This window comes from Syngnathus leptorhynchus, unplaced genomic scaffold (genome assembly GCF_054491065.1).
Source record: "Syngnathus leptorhynchus isolate UIUO unplaced genomic scaffold, UIUO_Slep HiC_scaffold_108, whole genome shotgun sequence".
Lineage (NCBI taxonomy): Eukaryota > Metazoa > Chordata > Actinopteri > Syngnathiformes > Syngnathidae > Syngnathus > Syngnathus leptorhynchus.
The window spans coordinates 46,200-65,000 of NW_028232075.1; positions in this window are offsets into that span (position 1 = coordinate 46,200).

The following is an 18,801-nucleotide window of genomic DNA, read 5'->3' on the forward strand; positions in this document are numbered from 1 at the left end:
ACTTTGTGTCATTTTATCCGAGCAGACGGGCGCCGCGAGGCGACCGTCCGGGGCGACTCTCGGCCTGTGTTTAAGGAGCCGGCCGGGCATCACGCTCCTTCCTTGGATGGACAACATTCGCAGTTGACACTTTGTGTCATTTTATCCGAGCAGACGGGCGCCGCGAGGCGGACCGTCCGGGGCGACTCTCGGCCTGTGTTTTCGGAGCCGGCCGGGCATCACGCTCCCTCCTTGGATGGACAACATTCGTAGTTGACACTTTGTGTCATTTTATCCGAGCAGACGGGCGCCGCGAGGCGACCGTCCGGGGCGACTCTCGGCCTGTGTTTAAGGAGCCGGCCGGGCATCACGCTCCTTCCTTGGATGGACAACATTCGTAGTTGACACTTTGTGTCATTTTATCCGAGCGGGCGGGCGCCGCGAGGCGGACCGTCCGGGGCGACTCTCGGCCTGTATTTAAGGAGCCGGCCGGGCATCACGCTCCTTCCTTGGATGGACAACATTCGCAGTTGACACTTTGTGTCATTTTATCCGAGCAGACGGGCGCCGCGAGGCGGACCGTCCGGGGCGACTCTCGGCCTGTGTTTTCGGAGCCGGCCGGGCATCACGCTCCCTCCTTGGATGGACAACATTCGTAGTTGACACTTTGTGTCATTTTATCCGAGCAGACGGGCGCCGCGAGGCGGACCGTCCGGGGCGACTCTCGGCCTGTGTTTAAGGAGCCGGCCGGGCATCACGCTCCTTCCTTGGATGGACAACATTCGCAGTTGACACTTTGTGTCATTTTATCCGAGCAGACGGGCGCCGCGAGGCGGACCGTCCGGGGCGACTCTCGGCCTGTGTTTTCGGAGCCGGCCGGGCATCACGCTCCCTCCTTGGATGGACAACATTCGTAGTTGACACTTTGTGTCATTTTATCCGAGCAGACGGGCGCCGCGAGGCGACCGTCCGGGGCGACTCTCGGCCTGTGTTTAAGGAGCCGGCCGGGCATCACGCTCCTTCCTTGGATGGACAACATTCGTAGTTGACACTTTGTGTCATTTTATCCGAGCGGGCGGGCGCCGCGAGGCGGACCGTCCGGGGCGACTCTCGGCCTGTGTTTAAGGAGCCGGCCGGGCATCACGCTCCTTCCTTGGATGGACAACATTCGCAGTTGACACTTTGTGTCATTTTATCCGAGCAGACGGGCGCCGCGAGGCGGACCGTCCGGGGCGACTCTCGGCCTGTGTTTTCGGAGCCGGCCGGGCATCACGCTCCCTCCTTGGATGGACAACATTCGTAGTTGACACTTTGTGTCATTTTATCCGAGCAGACGGGCGCCGCGAGGCGGACCGTCCGGGGCGACTCTCGGCCTGTGTTTAAGGAGCCGGCCGGGCATCACGCTCCTTCCTTGGATGGACAACATTCGCAGTTGACACTTTGTGTCATTTTGTTCGGCCTGTGTTTAAGGAGGCGGCCGTCCTCCACTCGGTCCGTGTTTAAGGAGCGACACTCGCGCTCCGGTTCGGCCTGTATTTAGGGAGGCGGCCGTCCTCCGCTTGGTCTGTGTTAAGGGCGACACTCGGTCCATGTTTGAGGAGCCTGGCCCTGACGCTCCTCTCCGGCCTGTGTTTAAGGAGGCGGCCGTCCTCCCCTTGGTCTGTGTTAAGGGCGACACTCGGTCCATGTTTGAGGAGCCTGGCCCTGACGCTCCTCTCCGGCCTGTGTTTAAGGAGGCGGCCGTCCTCCCCTTGGTCTGTGTTAAGGGCGACACTCGGTCCATGTTTGAGGAGCCTGGCCCTGACGCTCCTCTCCGGCCTGTGTTTAGGGAGGCGGCCGTCCTCCCCTTGGTCTGTGTTAAGGGCGACACTCTGTCCATGTTTGAGGAGCCTGGCCCTGACGCTCCTCTCCGGCCTGTGTTTAAGGAGGCGGCCGTCCTCCCCTTGGTCTGTGTTAAGGGCGACACTCGGTCCATGTTTGAGGAGCCTGGCCCTGACGCTCCTCTCCGGCCTGTGTTTAAGGAGGCGGCCGTCCTCCCCTTGGTCTGTGTTAAGGGCGACACTCGGTCCATGTTTGAGGAGCCTGGCCCTGACGCTCCTCTCCGGCCTGTGTTTAAGGAGGCGGCCGTCCTCCCCTTGGTCTGTGTTAAGGGCGACACTCGGTCCATGTTTGAGGAGCCTGGCCCTGACGCTCCTCTCCGGCCTGTGTTTAAGGAGGCGGCCGTCCTCCCCTTGGTCTGTGTTAAGGGCGACACTCGGTCCATGTTTGAGGAGCCTGGCCCTGACGCTCCTCTCCGGCCTGTGTTTAAGGAGGCGGCCGTCCTCCCCTTGGTCTGTGTTAAGGGCGACACTCGGTCCATGTTTGAGGAGCCTGGCCCTGACGCTCCTCTCCGGCCTGTGTTTAAGGAGGCGGCCGTCCTCCCCTTGGTCTGTGTTAAGGGCGACACTCGGTCCATGTTTGAGGAGCCTGGCCCTGACGCTCCTCTCCGGCCTGTGTTTAAGGAGGCGGCCGTCCTCCCCTTGGTCTGTGTTAAGGGCGACACTCGGTCCATGTTTGAGGAGCCTGGCCCTGACGCTCCTCTCCGGCCTGTGTTTAAGGAGGCGGCCGTCCTCCACTTCCTTCCATGCACCACCACATTCGCAGTTGACACTTTGCCATTTTTTCAGAGAGGTGACACTTAGTCGTTTTTTCGAAAGTTGACACTTAGTCGTTTTTTCGAAAGTTGACACTTTGCCGTTTTTTCAGAGAGGTGACACTTAGCCGTTTTTTCGAAAGTTGACACTTAGCCGTTTTTTCGAAAGTTGACACTTAGCCGTTTTTTCGAAAGTTGACACTTAGTCACTTTTTCGCCACAGTGACACCTCCAGCGCGTGCCACGGCGCTTTTCAGGTCTTCTATCCGACCTTGTGCTGTCGAGGACGGCGTGTCCGACGCCGTGGGGAGACCAGCACCATCTCCTCCATATTCGTAAACGGGGTGCTTTGGAAAACGGGGGGAAAGTCGATGAGTACACTGACTACTGGGACCATTTCATTGTACTCTGGCGCACCTGAAGACCAAAAAAGGTACTGCACCTTAGCCCGGGTACCTCACCCCCTGGTACCTCGAGGAGAACTTAGAAAAATTTCGACAAATTTTTGGTGAGCTCCAGGGAGAGAGGCTGATTTTTCGCTTTTTGAGGCCGACCGCCGAACCGGCGCGGGGCGGACTCACAAGCCCCGCAGAGCCGTGGGCACTTAGTCGTTTTTTCAGAGAGGCGACACTTAGTCGTTTTTTCAGAGGCGACACTTAGTCGTTTTTTCGAAAGTTGACACTTAGCCGTTTTTTCGAAAGTCGACACTTAGCCGTTTTTTTGGAAAGTTGACACTTAGTCGTTTTTTCGAAAGTTGACACTTAGTCGTTTTTTCGCCACAATTGGCTCTGAGCTCCAGGGGGAGAGCCTGGTTTTGCCTTATTTCAGGCCGGCTGGGGAACCGGCGCGGGTCGGATGCACGAGCCCGGCAGAGCCGTGGGCACTTAGAAAATTTTCGCCGATTAAGCTGGGACCTCCAGGCGGAGACCGGCATTCCTCGTCCTCGGGGTTCGACCCAGGAACCGGCGCTGGGCAGACGCCGTAGCCACGCAGAGCCGTGGGCACTTAGAAAATATTCGCCAAGTTGGCTCTGAGCTCCAGGCGGAGAGGCTGGTTTTGCCTTATATCAGGCCGGCTGGGGAACCGGCGCGGGTCGGATGCACGAGCCCGCAGAGCCGTGGGCACTTTGCCATTTTCTCAGAGTCGACACTTAGTCGTTTTTTCAGAGAGGCGACACTCTGTCGTTTTTTCGAAAGTTGACACTTTGCCGTTTTTTCAGAGAGGCGACACTTAGCCGTTTTTTCAGAGATGTGACACTTAGCCGTTTTTTCAGAGATGTGACACTTAGCCGTTTTTTCAGAGATGTGACACTTTGCCGTTTTTTCGAAAGTTGACACTTAGCCGTTTTTTCGAAAGTCGACACTTAGCCGTTTTTTCAGAGATGTGACACTTTGCCGTTTTTTCGAAAGTTGACACTTAGCCGTTTTTTCGAAAGTTGACACTTAGTCGTTTTTTCACAGATGTGACACTTAGAAACTTTTTGCCAAGTTGGCTGTGAGCTCCAGGAGGAGACCGTTATTTTTCGTCATTCGAGGCCGACTGCGGAACCGGCGCTGGGCGGACGCCAAAGCTCGGCAGGGCCGTGGGCACTTAGAAACTTTTTGCCAAGTTGGCTGTGAGCTCCAGGAGGAGACCGTTATTTTTCGTCATTCGAGGCCGACTGCGGAACCGGCGCTGGGCGGACGCCAAAGCTCGGCAGGGCCGTGGGCACTTAGAAACTTTTTGCCAAGTTGGCTGTGAGCTCCAGGAGGAGACCGTCATTTTTCGTCATTCGAGGCCGACTGCGGCACCGGCGCTGAGCGGACGCCAAAGCTCGGCAGGGCCGTGGGCACTTAGAAACTTTTTGCCAAGTTGGCTGTGAGCTCCAGGAGGAGACCGTTATTTTTCGTCATTCGAGGCCGACTGCGGAACCGGCGCTGGGCGGACGCCAAAGCTCGGCAGGGCCGTGGGCACTTAGAAACTTTTTGCCAAGTTGGCTGTGAGCTCCAGGAGGAGACCGTCATTTTTCGTCATTCGAGGCCGACTGCGGAACCGGCGCTGGGCGGATGCCAAAGCTCGGCAGGGCCGTGGGCACTTAGAAACTTTTTGCCAAGTTGGCTGTGAGCTCCAGGAGGAGACCGTTATTTTTCGTCATTCGAGGCCGACTGCGGAACCGGCGCTGGGCGGACGCCAAAGCTCGGCAGGGCCGTGGGCACTTAGAAACTTTTTGCCAAGTTGGCTGTGAGCTCCAGGAGGAGACCGTTATTTTTCGTCATTCGAGGCCGACTGCGGAACCGGCGCTGGGCGGATGCCAAAGCTCGGCAGGGCCGTGGGCACTTAGAAACTTTTTGCCAAGTTGGCTGTGAGCTCCAGGAGGAGACCGTCATTTTTCGTCATTCGAGGCCGACTGCGGCACCGGCGCTGAGCGGACGCCAAAGCTCGGCAGGGCCGTGGGCACTTAGAAACTTTTTGCCAAGTTGGCTGTGAGCTCCAGGAGGAGACCGTTATTTTTCGTCATTCGAGGCCGACTGCGGAACCGGCGCTGGGCGGACGCCAAAGCTCGGCAGGGCCGTGGGCACTTAGAAACTTTTTGCCAAGTTGGCTGTGAGCTCCAGGAGGAGACCGTTATTTTTCGTCATTCGAGGCCGACTGCGGAACCGGCGCTGGGCGGACGCCAAAGCTCGGCAGGGCCGTGGGCACTTAGAAACTTTTTGCCAAGTTGGCTGTGAGCTCCAGGAGGAGACCGTCATTTTTCGTCATTCGAGGCCGACTGCGGAACCGGCGCTGAGCGGACGCCAAAGCTCGGCAGGGCCGTGGGCACTTAGAAACTTTTTGCCAAGTTGGCTGTGAGCTCCAGGAGGAGACCGTTATTTTTCGTCATTCGAGGCCGACTGCGGAACCGGCGCTGGGCGGACGCCAAAGCTCGGCAGGGCCGTGGGCACTTAGAAACTTTTTGCCAAGTTGGCTGTGAGCTCCAGGAGGAGACCGTTATTTTTCGTCATTCGAGGCCGACTGCGGAACCGGCGCTGGGCGGACGCCAAAGCTCGGCAGGGCCGTGGGCACTTAGAAACTTTTTGCCAAGTTGGCTGTGAGCTCCAGGAGGAGACCGTTATTTTTCGTCATTCGAGGCCGACTGCGGAACCGGCGCTGGGCGGACGCCAAAGCTCGGCAGGGCCGTGGGCACTTAGAAACTTTTTGCCAAGTTGGCTGTGAGCTCCAGGAGGAGACCGTCATTTTTCGTCATTCGAGGCCGACTGCGGCACCGGCGCTGAGCGGACGCCAAAGCTCGGCAGGGCCGTGGGCACTTAGAAACTTTTTGCCAAGTTGGCTGTGAGCTCCAGGAGGAGACCGTTATTTTTCGTCATTCGAGGCCGACTGCGGAACCGGCGCTGGGCGGACGCCAAAGCTCGGCAGGGCCGTGGGCACTTAGAAACTTTTTGCCAAGTTGGCTGTGAGCTCCAGGAGGAGACCGTCATTTTTCGTCATTCGAGGCCGACTGCGGCACCGGCGCTGAGCGGACGCCAAAGCTCGGCAGGGCCGTGGGCACTTAGAAACTTTTTGCCAAGTTGGCTGTGAGCTCCAGGAGGAGACCGTTATTTTTCGTCATTCGAGGCCGACTGCGGAACCGGCGCTGGGCGGACGCCAAAGCTCGGCAGGGCCGTGGGCACTTAGAAACTTTTTGCCAAGTTGGCTGTGAGCTCCAGGAGGAGACCGTCATTTTTCGTCATTCGAGGCCGACTGCGGCACCGGCGCTGAGCGGACGCCAAAGCTCGGCAGGGCCGTGGGCACTTTGCCACTTTTTCGCCACAATTGGCTGTGAGCTCCAGGAGGAGACCGTTATTTTTCGTCATTCTAGGCCGGTTGCAGAACCGGCGCGGCTCGGATGCACGAGCCCGCAGAGCCGTGGGCACTTAGAAAAATTTCAGAGAGGCGACACTTTGCCATTTTTTCAGAGAGGTGACACTTAGTCGTTTTTTCGAAAGTTGACACTTAGCCGTTTTTTCGAAAGTTGACACTTAGTCGTTTTTTCGAAAGTTGACACTTAGTCGTTTTTTCGCCAAAGTGCCCACCTCCAGCGCGTGCCACGGCGCTTTCCAGGTCTTCTATCCGACCTTGTGCTGTCGAGGACGGCGTGTCCGACGCCGTGGGGAGACCAGCACCATCTCCTCCATACTCGTAAACGAGGTGCTTTGGAAAACGGGGGGAAAGTCGATGAGTACACTGACTACTGGGACCATTTCATTGTACTCTGGCGCACCTGAAGACCAAAAAAGGTACTGCACCTTAGCCCGGGTACCTCACCCCCTGGTACCTCGAGGTGAGCTCCAGGGAGAGAGGCTGATTTTTTGCTTTTTGAGGCCGACCACCGAACCGGCGCGGGGCGGACTCACAAGCCCCGCAGAGCCGTGGGCACTTAGTCGTTTTTTCGAAAGTTGACACTTAGTCGTTTTTTCGCCGATTTTGCTGGGACCTCCAGGCGAGGACCGGCGTTTTTCGTCTTCCGGGTCCGACCCGGGAACCAGCGCCGAGCGGACACATTCGCTCGCTAGTGCCGTTGGCACTTAGAAAATTTTTCGTTTGTCATGAGCTCCGGGCGGAGACCGGCGTTTTTCGTCTTCCGGGTCCGACCCGGGAACCAGCGCCGAGCGGACACATTCGCTCGCAAGTGCCGTTGGCACTTAGAAAATTTTTCGTTTGTCATGAGCTCCGGGCGGAGAGCGGCGTTTTTCGTCTTCCGGGTTCGACCCGGGAACCAGCGCCGAGCGGACACATTCGCTCGCTAGTGCCGTTGGCACTTAGAAAATTTTTCGTTTGTCATGAGCTCCGGGCGGAGAGCGGCGTTTTTCGTCTTCCGGGTTCGACCCGGGAACCAGCGCCGAGCGGACACATTCGCTCGCTAGTGCCGTTGGCACTTAGAAAATTTTTCGTTTGTCATGAGCTCCGGGCGGAGAGCGGCGTTTTTCGTCTTCCGGGTTCGACCCGGGAACCAGCGCCGAGCGGACACATTCGCTCGCTAGTGCCGTTGGCACTTAGAAAATTTTTCGTTTGTAATGAGCTCCGGGCGGAGAGCGGCGTTTTTCGTCTTCCGGGTTCGACCCGGGAACCAGCGCCGAGCGGACACATTCGCTCGCTAGTGCCGTTGGCACTTAGAAAATTTTTCGTTTGTCATGAGCTCCGGGCGGAGAGCGGCGTTTTTCGTCTTCCGGGTTCGACCCGGGAACCAGCGCCGAGCGGACACATTCGCTCGCTAGTGCCGTTGGCACTTAGAAAATTTTTCGTTTGTCATGAGCTCCGGGCGGAGAGCGGCGTTTTTCGTCTTCCGGGTTCGACCCGGGAACCAGCGCCGAGCGGACACATTCGCTCGCTAGTGCCGTTGGCACTTAGAAAATTTTTCGTTTGTCATGAGCTCCGGGCGGAGAGCGGCGTTTTTCGTCTTCCGGGTTCGACCCGGGAACCAGCGCCGAGCGGACACATTCGCTCGCTAGTGCCGTTGGCACTTAGAAAATTTTTCGTTTGTCATGAGCTCCGGGCGGAGAGCGGCGTTTTTCGTCTTCCGGGTTCGACCCGGGAACCAGCGCCGAGCGGACACATTCGCTCGCTAGTGCCGTTGGCACTTAGAAAATTTTTCGTTTGTCATGAGCTCCGGGCGGAGACCGGCATTTTTCGTCATTCGAGGCCGACGGGGGAACCAGCCGGAGCGGACACGTTTGCTCGGAAGAGCCGTTGGCACTTAGAAAAAATTCCGTGTCTCGTGAGCTCCAGGGGGGACAGGCTGGTTTTATTCATCCGTAGCCGACATGGGAACCAGCGCGGAGCGGATTGGTGTTGCGCTGCCATATACCTCATCTCTCTCAAGAGTCCCCCCCTTATACGTGCCGATGGTGTTTTGGAAAACGGGGGGTAACTGGATGAGTACACTGACTAGTGGGACCAAGTACACTAATAGCCCCTGGTACCTAAAATGGAAGTATAGAGGCCGACTTTCGGGCAAGATCACGCCGGGTTAGGCTTCCAGGACCTCGGCTAAGCAATTTTAACGGGTTGCCCGGTTCTTTTTTGAACCAGCCCGGTTCTTTTTTTTTATCCAGCCCGGTTCTTTTTACACTTCCAGCTGGAGCTCGGGAGCGGCTTTTTGCACAAGATCACGCCGTGTTAGGCTTCCAGGACCTCAGCTAAGCAATTTTAACGGGTCGCCCGGTTCTTTTTTGATCCAGCCCGGTTCTTTTTTTTATCCAGCCTGGTTCTTTTTACACTTCCAGCTGGAGCTCGGGAGCGGCTTTTTGCACAAGAACACGCCGTGTTAGGCTTCCAGGACCTCGGCTAAGCAATTTTAACGGGTCGCCCGGTTCTTTTTTGATCCAGCCCGGTTCTTTTTTTTATCCAGCCTGGTTCTTTTTACACTTCCAGCTGGAGCTCGGGAGCGGCTTTTTGCACAAGAACACGCCGTGTTAGGCTTCCAGGACCTCGGCTAAGCAATTTTAACGGGTCGCCCGGTTCTTTTTTGATCCAGCCCGGTTCTTTTTTTTATCCAGCCTGGTTCTTTTTACACTTCCAGCTGGAGCTCGGGAGCGGCTTTTTGCACAAGATCACGCCGTGTTAGGCTTCCAGGACCTCGGCTAAGCAATTTTAACGGGTCGCCCGGTTCTTTTTTTTTATCCAGCCCGGTTCTTTTTTTATCCAGCCCGGTTCTTTTTACACTTCCAGCTGGAGCTCGGGAGCGGCTTTTTGCACAAGATCACGCCGTGTTAGGCTTCCAGGACCTCGGCTAAGCAATTTTAACGGGTTGCCCGGTTCTTTTTTGAACCAGCCCGGTTCTTTTTTTTATCCAGCCTGGTTCTTTTTACACTTCCAGCTGGAGCTCGGGAGCGGCTTTTTGCACAAGAACACGCCGTGTTAGGCTTCCAGGACCTCGGCTAAGCAATTTTAACGGGTCGCCCGGTTCTTTTTTGATCCAGCCCGGTTCTTTTTTTTATCCAGCCTGGTTCTTTTTACACTTCCAGCTGGAGCTCGGGAGCGGCTTTTTGCACAAGAACACGCCGTGTTAGGCTTCCAGGACCTCGGCTAAGCAATTTTAACGGGTTGCCCGGTTCTTTTTTGAACCAGCCCGGTTCTTTTTTTTATCCAGCCCGGTTCTTTTTACACTTCCAGCTGGAGCTCGGGAGCGGCTTTTTGCACAAGAACACGCCGGGTTAGGCTTCCAGGACCTCGGCTAAGCAATTTTAACGGGTCGCCCGGTTCTTTTTTGATCCAGCCCGGTTCTTTTTTTTATCCAGCCTGGTTCTTTTTACACTTCCAGCTGGAGCTCGGGAGCGGCTATTTGCACAAGATCACGCCGTGTTAGGCTTCCAGGACCTCGGCTAAGCAATTTTAACGGGTCGCCCGGTTCTTTTTTGATCCAGCCCGGTTCTTTTTTTTATCCAGCCCGGTTCTTTTTACACTTCCAGCTGGAGCTCGGGAGCGGCTATTTGCACAAGATCACGCCGGGTTAGGCTTCCAGGACCTCGGCTAAGCAATTTTAACGGGTCCCCCGGTTCTTTTTTTGATCCAGCCCGGTTCTTTTTTTATCCAGCCCGGTTCTTTTTACACTTCCAGCTGGAGCTCGGGAGCGGCTTTTTGCACAAGATCACGCCGTGTTAGGCTTCCAGGACCTCGGCTAAGCAATTTTAACGGGTCGCCCGGTTCTTTTTTGATCCAGCCCGGTTCTTTTTTTTATCCAGCCTGGTTCTTTTTACACTTCCAGCTGGAGCTCGGGAGCGGCTTTTTGCACAAGATCACGCCGTGTTAGGCTTCCAGGACCTCGGCTAAGCAATTTTAACGGGCCGCCCGGTTCTTTTTTTTATCCAGCCCGGTTCTTTTTTTATCCAGCCCGGTTCTTTTTACACTTCCAGCTGGAGCTCGGGAGCGGCTTTTTGCACAAGATCACGCCGTGTTAGGCTTCCAGGACCTCGGCTAAGCAATTTTAACGGGTCGCCCGGTTCTTTTTTGATCCAGCCCGGTTCTTTTTTTTATCCAGCCTGGTTCTTTTTACACTTCCAGCTGGAGCTCGGGAGCGGCTTTTTGCACAAGATCACGCCGTGTTAGGCTTCCAGGACCTCGGCTAAGCAATTTTAACGGGTCGCCCGGTTCTTTTTTGATCCAGCCCGGTTCTTTTTTTTATCCAGCCCGGTTCTTTTTACACTTCCAGCTGGAGCTCGGGAGCGGCTTTTTGCACAAGATCACGCCGTGTTAGGCTTCCAGGACCTCGGCTAAGCAATTTTAACGGGTCGCCCGGTTCTTTTTTTTATCCAGCCCGGTTCTTTTTTTATCCAGCCCGGTTCTTTTTACACTTCCAGCTGGAGCTCGGGAGCGGCTTTTTGCACAAGATCACGCCGTGTTAGGCTTCCAGGACCTCGGCTAAGCAATTTTAACGGGTCGCCCGGTTCTTTTTTGATCCAGCCCGGTTCTTTTTTTTATCCAGCCCGGTTCTTTTTACACTTCCAGCTGGAGCTCGGGAGCGGCTATTTGCACAAGATCACGCCGGGTTAGGCTTCCAGGACCTCGGCTAAGCAATTTTAACGGGTCCCCCGGTTCTTTTTTGATCCAGCCCGGTTCTTTTTTTATCCAGCCCGGTTCTTTTTACACTTCCAGCTGGAGCTCGGGAGCGGCTTTTTGCACAAGATCACGCCGTGTTAGGCTTCCAGGACCTCGGCTAAGCAATTTTAACGGGCCGCCCGGTTCTTTTTTTTATCCAGCCCGGTTCTTTTTACACTTCCAGCTGGAGCTCGGGAGCGGCTTTTTGCACAAGATCACGCCGGGTTAGGCTTCCAGGACCTCGGTTAAGCAATTTTAACGGGTCGCCCGGTTCTTTTTTGATCCAGCCCGGTTCTTTTTTTTATCCAGCCCGGTTCTTTTTACACTTCCAGCTGGAGCTTGGGAGCGGCTTTTTGCACAAGAACACGCCGTGTTAGGCTTCCAGGACCTCGGCTAAGCAATTTTAACGGGTCGCCCGGTTCTTTTTTGATCCAGCCCGGTTCTTTTTCCACTTCCAGCTGGAGCTCAGCAGCGGCTTTTTGCACAAGATCACGCCGGGTTAGGCTTCCAGGACCTCGGCTAAGCACTTCTAACGGGTCGCCCGGTTCTTTTTTTGAACCAGCCCGGTTCTTTTTACACTTCCAGCTGGAGCTCAGCAGCGGCTTTTTGCACAAGATCACGCCGGGTTAGGGTTCCAGGACCTCGGCTAAGCAATTTTAACGGGCCGCCCGGTTCTTTTTTTGATCCAGCCCGGTTCTTTTTACACTTCCAGCTGGAGCTCAGCAGCGGCTTTTTGCACAAGATCACGCCGGGTTAGGCTTCCAGGACCTCGGCTAAGCACTTCTAACGGGCCCTGGTCCACCCCTGCCAGCGCATTTCAAAACTTGGCATTAATTTCGACCTAAGAGACGAAGTCTGATTTTTTTCTACCACTTGGGCGGCCTTTTTGCACCCAGAACACCCGCACCGGCACCATAAATTCGAAGGGTGCCGAGTGCGTCGGCGCAGATTCTGCGACGGAGTGACACTTCCCTCTTGTGGACATTCGGCGGTAGGTGAAATGCGCACTCGGTCTTCTCTTTTCTTTTCCTTCCAGTGAAACTTTGGCAACATTCTGCGAGCTGCTGGCTTCCAGAACCTCGGCCAAGCAGGTGGAGGATTTTTTTCCACTTCCAGCTGGAGGTGAGGAGGGACTTTTTGGGCAAGATCACGCCGACTTAGCAAGCAAGGTGGAAGTGCCAGCATGCTCCGTGGCTGGAAGTGTGGAGCTCCAGCACCCTCCCTGCCTATGGAAGTGTGGAGCTCCAGCACCCTCCCTGCCTATGGAAGTGTGGAGCTCCAGCACCCTCCCTGCCTATGGAAGTGTGGAGCTCCAGCACCCTCCCTGCCTATGGAAGTGTGGAGCTCCAGCACCCTCCCTGCCTATGGAAGTGTGGAGCTCCAGCACCCTCCCTGCCTATGGAAGTGTGGAGCTCCAGCACCCTCCCTGCCTATGGAAGTGTGGAGCTCCAGCACCCTCCCTGCCTATGGAAGTGTGGAGCTCCAGCACCCTCCCTGCCTATGGAAGTGTGGAGCTCCAGCACCCTCCCTGCCTATGGAAGTGTGGAGCTCCAGCACCCTCCCTGCCTATGGAAGTGTGGAGCTCCAGCACCCTCCCTGCCTATGGAAGTGTGGAGCTCCAGCACCCTCCCTGCCTATGGAAGTGTGGAGCTCCAGCACCCTCCCTGCCTATGGAAGTGTGGAGCTCCAGCACCCTCCCTGCCTATGGAAGTGTGGAGCTCCAGCACCCTCCCTGCCTATGGAAGTGTGGAGCTCCAGCACCCTCCCTGCCTATGGAAGTGTGGAGCTCCAGCACCCTCCCTGCCTATGGAAGTGTGGAGCTCCAGCACCCTCCCTGCCTATGGAAGTGTGGAGCTCCAGCACCCTCCCTGCCTATGGAAGTGTGGAGCTCCAGCACCCTCCCTGCCTATGGAAGTGTGGAGCTCCAGCACCCTCCCTGCCTATGGAAGTGTGGAGCTCCAGCACCCTCCCTGCCTATGGAAGTGTGGAGCTCCAGCACCCTCCCTGCCTATGGAAGTGTGGAGCTCCAGCACCCTCCCTGCCTATGGAAGTGTGGAGCTCCAGCACCCTCCCTGCCTATGGAAGTGTGGAGCTCCAGCACCCTCCCTGCCTATGGAAGTGTGGAGCTCCAGCACCCTCCCTGCCTATGGAAGTGTGGAGCTCCAGCACCCTCCCTGCCTATGGAAGTGTGGAGCTCCAGCACCCTCCCTGCCTATGGAAGTGTGGAGCTCCAGCACCCTCCCTGCCTATGGAAGTGTGGAGCTCCAGCACCCTCCCTGCCTATGGAAGTGTGGAGCTCCAGCACCCTCCCTGCCTATGGAAGTGTGGAGCTCCAGCACCCTCCCTGCCTATGGAAGTGTGGAGCTCCAGCACCCTCCCTGCCTATGGAAGTGTGGAGCTCCAGCACCCTCCCTGCCTATGGAAGTGTGGAGCTCCAGCACCCTCCCTGCCTATGGAAGTGTGGAGCTCCAGCACCCTCCCTGCCTATGGAAGTGTGGAGCTCCAGCACCCTCCCTGCCTACGGAAGTGTGGAGCTCCAGCACCCTCCCTGCCTACGGAAGTGTGGAGCTCCAGCACCCTCCCTGCCTACGGAAGTGTGGAGCTCCAGCACCCTCCCTGCCTATGGAAGTGTGGAGCTCCAGCACCCTCCCTGCCTATGGAAGTGTGGAGCTCCAGCACCCTCCCTGCCTATGGAAGTGTGGAGCTCCAGCACCCTCCCTGCCTATGGAAGTGTGGAGCTCCAGCACCCTCCCTGCCTATGGAAGTGTGGAGCTCCAGCACCCTCCCTGCCTATGGAAGTGTGGAGCTCCAGCACCCTCCCTGCCTATGGAAGTGTGGAGCTCCAGCACCCTCCCTGCCTATGGAAGTGTGGAGCTCCAGCACCCTCCCTGCCTATGGAAGTGTGGAGCTCCAGCACCCTCCCTGCCTATGGAAGTGTGGAGCTCCAGCACCCTCCCTGCCTACGGAAGTGTGGAGCTCCAGCACCCTCCCTGCCTACGGAAGTGTGGAGCTCCAGCACCCTCCCTGCCTACGGAAGTGTGGAGCTCCAGCACCCTCCCTGCCTATGGAAGTGTGGAGCTCCAGCACCCTCCCTGCCTATGGAAGTGTGGAGCTCCAGCACCCTCCCTGCCTATGGAAGTGTGGAGCTCCAGCACCCTCCCTGCCTATGGAAGTGTGGAGCTCCAGCACCCTCCCTGCCTATGGAAGTGTGGAGCTCCAGCACCCTCCCTGCCTATGGAAGTGTGGAGCTCCAGCACCCTCCCTGCCTATGGAAGTGTGGAGCTCCAGCACCCTCCCTGCCTATGGAAGAGCCACCTCCGCGGGCATGCTGCTCAACCACGCCGGCCCAGAGTTCCAGCCGCTCGGCTACACTCTCTCACAAGCCCCGCCTGGAGCTCCCCAGCCCGCCCCTGGTACCTCAACTACCGAGGCCAGCCGCTCGACCAGGCCGGCCCAGAGTTCCAGCCGCTCGGCTTCACTCTCTCACAAGCCCCGCCTGGAGCTCCCCAGCCCGCCCCTGGTACCTCAACTACCGAGGCCAGCCGCTCGACCAGGCCGGCCGAGAGTTCCAGCCGCTCGGCTTCACTCTCTCACAAGACCCGCCTGGAGCTCCCCGCCCCACCCCTGGTACCTCAACTACCGAGGCCAGCCGCTCGACCACGCCGGCGCAGAGTTCCAGCCGCTCGGATAAGCTCTGTCACTCACCCGCCGCGCAGCCACCGGTAACGGGGAAATGTCGCCGCCTGGCGGACACGCCGTTGTAAATGAATGGGCTTTCGCACTTAGTGCAATTTTCGCCAACTCTCTGACTGGAGCTATGGAAGTATGGAGCTATGGAGCCACCAGCCACCCAGGCTGGAGCTATGGAGCCATGGAGCTCTGGTGCTATGGAGCTCTGGAGGTATGGAGCTATGGAGCTATGGAGCTATGGAGCTATGGAGCCCTGGAGCTCTGGAGGTATGGAGCTATGGTGCTATGGAGCTCTGAAGCCATGGAGCTCTGGTGCTATGGAGCTCTGGAGCTCTGGAGGTATGGAGCTCTGGAGGTATGGAGCTATGGAGCCCTGGAGCCCTGGAGCTATGGAGCCCTGGAGCTATGGAGCCCTGGAGCCCTGGAGCTATGGAGCCCTGGAGCTATGGAGCTATGGAGCCCTGGAGCTATGGAGCTATGGAGCTCTGGTGCTATGGAGCTATGGAGCTCTGGTGCTATGGAGCTATGGAGCTCTGGTGCTATGGAGCTATGGAGCTCTGGTGCTATGGAGCTATGGAGCTCTGGTGCTATGGAGCTATGGAGCTCTGGTGCTATGGAGCTATGGAGCTCTGGTGCTATGGAGCTATGGAGCTCTGGTGCTATGGAGCTATGGAGCTCTGGTGCTATGGAGCTATGGAGCTATGGAGCTCTGGTGCTATGGAGCTATGGAGCTCTGGTGCTATGGAGCTATGGAGCTCTGGTGCTATGGAGCTATGGAGCTCTGGTGCTATGGAGCTCTGGTGCTATGGAGCTATGGAGCTCTGGTGCTATGGAGCTATGGAGCTCTGGAGGTATGGAGCTATGGAGCCACCAGCCAGCACCCTCCGTGGCTGGATCAATGGAAGTGTTTTAGGTACCAGGCAGCCAAAGGGCCGAGGCCTCACGCTCGACCACGCCGGCGCAGAGTTCCAGCCGCTCGGATAAGCTCTGTCACTCACCCGCCGCGCAGCCACCGGTAACGGGGAAATGTCGCCGCCTTGTGGACACGCCGTTGTAAATGAATGGGCTTTCGCACTTAGTGCAATTTTAGCCAACTCTCTGACTGGAGCTATGGAAGTATGGAGCTATGGAGCCACCAGCCACCCAGGCTGGAGCTATGGAGCTATGGAGCTCTGGTGCTATGGAGCTATGGAGCTCTGGTGCTATGGAGCTATGGAGCTCTGGTGCTATGGAGCTATGGAGCTCTGGTGCTATGGAGCTATGGAGCTCTGGTGCTATGGAGCTATGGAGCTCTGGTGCTATGGAGCTATGGAGCTCTGGTGCTATGGAGCTATGGAGCTCTGGTGCTATGGAGCTATGGAGCTCTGGTGCTATGGAGCTATGGAGCTATGGAGCTCTGGTGCTATGGAGCTATGGAGCTCTGGTGCTATGGAGCTATGGAGCTCTGGTGCTATGGAGCTATGGAGCTCTGGTGCTATGGAGCTATGGAGCTCTGGTGCTATGGAGCTATGGAGCTCTGGTGCTATGGAGCTATGGAGCTCTGGTGCTATGGAGCTATGGAGCTCTGGTGCTATGGAGCTATGGAGCTATGGTGCTATGGAGCTATGGAGCTCTGGTGCTATGGAGCTATGGAGCTCTGGTGCTATGGAGCTATGGAGCTCTGGTGCTATGGAGCTATGGAGCTCTGGTGCTATGGAGCTATGGAGCTATGGAGCTCTGGTGCTATGGAGCTATGGAGCTCTGGTGCTATGGAGCTATGGAGCTCTGGTGCTATGGAGCTATGGAGCTCTGGTGCTATGGAGCTATGGAGCTCTGGTGCTATGGAGCTATGGAGCTCTGGTGCTATGGAGCTATGGAGCTATGGTGCTATGGAGCTATGGAGCTCTGGTGCTATGGAGCTATGGAGCTCTGGTGCTATGGAGCTATGGAGCTCTGGTGCTATGGAGCTATGGAGCTCTGGTGCTATGGAGCTATGGAGCTATGGAGCTCTGGTGCTATGGAGCTATGGAGCTATGGTGCTATGGAGCTATGGAGCTCTGGTGCTATGGAGCTATGGAGCTCTGGTGCTATGGAGCTCTGGTGCTATGGAGCTATGGAGCTCTGGTGCTATGGAGCTATGGAGCTCTGGAGGTATGGAGCTATGGAGCTATGGAGCCACCAGCCAGCACCCTCCGTGGCTGGATCAATGGAAGTGTTTTAGGTACCAGGCAGCCAAAGGGCCGAGGCCTCACGCTCGACCACGCCGGCGCAGAGTTCCAGCCGCTCGGATAAGCTCTGTCACTCACCCGCCGCGCAGCCACCGGTAACGGGGAAATGTCGCCGCCTTGTGGACACGCCGTTGTAAATGAATGGGCTTTCGCACTTAGTGCAATTTTCGCCAACTCTCTGACTGGAGCTATGGAAGTATGGAGCTATGGAGCCACCAGCCACCCAGGCTGGAGCTATGGAGCTATGGAGCTCTGGTGCTATGGAGCTATGGAGCTCTGGTGCTATGGAGCTCTGGTGCTATGGAGCTATGGAGCTCTGGTGCTATGGAGCTCTGGAGCTCTGGTGCTATGGAGCTATGGAGCTATGGAGCTCTGGAAGTATGGAGCTCTGGTGCTATGGAGCTATGGAGCTCTGGTGCTATGGAGCTATGGAGCTCTGGTGCTATGGAGCTATGGAGCTCTGGTGCTATGGAGCTCTGGAGCTCTGGAGGTATGGAGCTATGGAGGTATGGAGCCACCAGCCAGCACCCTCCGTGGCTGGATCAATGGAAGTGTTTTAGGTACCAGGCAGCCAAAGGGCCGAGGCCTCACGCTCGACCACGCCGGCGCAGAGTTCCAGCCGCTCGGATAAGCTCTGTCACTCACCCGCCGCGCAGCCACCGGTAACGGGGAAATGTCGCCGCCTGGCGGACACGCCGTTGTAAATGAATGGGCTTTCGCACTTAGTGCAATTTTCGCCAACTCTCTGACTGGAGCTATGGAAGTATGGAGCTATGGAGCCACCAGCCACCCAGGCTGGAGCTATGGAGCCATGGAGCTCTGGTGCTATGGAGCTCTGGAGGTATGGAGCTATGGAGCTATGGAGCTATGGAGCTATGGAGCCCTGGAGCTCTGGAGGTATGGAGCTATGGTGCTATGGAGCTCTGAAGCCATGGAGCTCTGGTGCTATGGAGCTCTGGAGCTCTGGAGGTATGGAGCTCTGGAGGTATGGAGCTATGGAGCCCTGGAGCCCTGGAGCTATGGAGCCCTGGAGCTATGGAGCCCTGGAGCCCTGGAGCTATGGAGCCCTGGAGCTATGGAGCTATGGAGCCCTGGAGCTATGGAGCTATGGAGCTCTGGTGCTATGGAGCTATGGAGCTCTGGTGCTATGGAGCTATGGAGCTCTGGTGCTATGGAGCTATGGAGCTCTGGTGCTATGGAGCTATGGAGCTCTGGTGCTATGGAGCTATGGAGCTCTGGTGCTATGGAGCTCTGGTGCTATGGAGCTATGGAGCTCTGGTGCTATGGAGCTATGGAGCTCTGGTGCTATGGAGCTATGGAGCTCTGGTGCTATGGAGCTATGGAGCTATGGAGCCACCAGCCAGCACCCTCCGTGGCTGGATCAATGGAAGTGTTTTAGGTACCAGGCAGCCAAAGGGCCGGGGCCTCACGCTCGACCACGCCGGCGCAGAGTTCCAGCCGCTCGGATAAGCTCTGTCACTCACCCGCCGCGCAGCCACCGGTAACGGGGAAATGTCGCCGCCTGGCGGACACGCCGTTGTAAATGAATGGGCTTTCGCACTTAGTGCAATTTTAGCCAACTCCGTGGCTGCAAGTATGGAAGTATGGAGCTATGGAGCCACCAGCCAGCACCCTCCGCGGCTGGAGCTATGGAAGTATGGAGCTATGGAGCTATGGAAGTATGGGGCTATGGAAGTATGGAGCTATGGAGCTCCGGGGCTATGGAGCTATGGAGCTCCGGGG